We start from the raw sequence: 2053 nt of genomic DNA, 5'->3' as shown, positions 1-2053 counted from the left end.
AGTAACAAGTTAGCCCTGGCCTAATGTCATAATACGACATTAGTACCTCAAGAGGTGATGTAGCATCTAGTCTGCCATGCATGAGAGGATGAAACCATATTCAGCAGCAAAGAAAAGGGATAAAAAAATAGAAGTATAACCAGAGTTAACATTGGCATTGCTTTCCTAAGCTAGCTAATAGGTAAGGTATCTAATTGTATACTGACAGTGTTGATATGTTTGCCAAGTTAGAAAGACCTATGGAGGGATAGTGCATCCTTTTCTTACAATAGGAACTGACACCCCAACTTTCTGGTGATATGCTGCCTCCACTTATGTTTGGAATTCAACAAGTGGTCAGTTCGTACATATAGGTCTTAATGACTTTGGTGATTCATTTGATTGCCATTAAATAGTTTATGTAGTGTATCTGTCATCTGGTCAAGCCTCAGCTGAACTTTGTGTTTAGTGTTAATTTGCATATGTTTGCACCCTAACAGGCGAAACTAAGATGGTGATCATTTTAAACATTGTTCTTGCTAAGTATCAGCATGTTAGAAAATGTTAGCATTTAGCTCAAAGCTGAGCTTTACAGAGCTGCTAGCTGTAGGCTCGTTACACAGAGGAATTACTTTGGCCTACACATGACTCCCCAAATGAAGAGAGAACAAACTTAAGCCAATGCAAATGGATAAAATGGGGACACATTATAACCTTTAAATCTGGAAAAATGTACTTTAGGTCACTGAGGGAAAATAACAAAACCATATCTCACACACAAAGACATTCCCCAAATTGACCTTTCAAACTAAGAAAGAGGCAGTTATTCTAGTCTTTATCAAAAATCAGCAGGCTGAGATTATTTCCTCTTGCAAATAAATGTCTGGGTGTTTATATGGATATAAAATTTGAAATGTGGTGTTTAAAAAGGCACAGTGCAGGTTGTTTTTCTCAGGAAACTTAAGTCCTTTGAGATCAGTTATAAACTCTAAATTGTTTTCTATTAAAGCTGTGTGGTGCTGATTGTAAAAACTGCAAATGTCCCACAAAATCTTATAGGATTTTTAAAATGCACTGAGCTCTGAAATATTTCACCATTTTTGCGGGATAGCTCTCATGTGTGATTGTCTTAAATCTGTATGAGCTGTTGTTTTATCACAAGTGACCAAACCTGCTATCACACAGACAATGAGATTTCTCAGCCTTGACCGGAAGTAAAGTTCACCTACAACACACTTAACACAGAAACACCTGTTCCGGTTCCTCAGAATCAGGGAAGGACTTTCTACACATCAATTTACAACTTTCAGTTCACTAACAAAGACTAGCCCAATGAGGATGTGGAATGAAAATGCTTTATTGCATATAATGGATAAAGGTGAAGGACAGATGAATGGGAAAAGGGTCGAGGGATGAATGGATGAGTGTTGAGGGATGGAGGATGAGAGAGGGTTTGTCGATTGATAGAAGGATGGAGGACTTTGGATATGGATTATGCTGACTGACGGCGAGAGGATGGGAGGGAACGTCAAACAGGGAGTGTTCAGATAAGGTGTGCTTTCAGTACTTTTCTGTGGCAATGAGATGCGTTTGTGGTGTTCTTGAATCTAGTTATACAACTTTATTTATGGGTGATATGAACTTAAAAAAACAGTACAGAAAAATGTCTTCTTGTCTTCAAATTTGGAGGAGTGATGTCGAAACAAACAAAGTCAGAAGTAGCTTTAGTGTCACAATTCATTTTTCATCTCACCTATTTGTATCACAATCTAACTGTCTTGCGATATATATCGTTACCTTCCTTCTTACAGCAGAACTGGGTAACAAGTAGCCCTGCATCGACAGACTAAATTGCAGGATAGGTAACAAGGGGGTACACAAATATCAAGAGAATGACTCTGGTTTAGATATGGATGGACTACAATGGATTATATTACACTGAGTGAGCTCTTTTGAGGAGTTCACTGGGTACTAAGATTGTCAAAAGTATCAAAAAAACTAATCCATGCATTTGTTACGTCTAGGCTGGATTACTGCAACTCTTTATTATCAAGACGCTCCAATTAATTCAGAA

The sequence above is a fragment of the Morone saxatilis genome, unplaced genomic scaffold (assembly GCF_004916995.1).
Source record: "Morone saxatilis isolate NCDOM2014 unplaced genomic scaffold, NCSU_SB_2.0 Contig12, whole genome shotgun sequence".
In the NCBI taxonomy this organism is placed as follows: domain Eukaryota; kingdom Metazoa; phylum Chordata; class Actinopteri; family Moronidae; genus Morone; species Morone saxatilis.
The sequence above is the reverse complement of the archived record's forward strand: the minus strand, read 5'-3'. Positions refer to the sequence as shown.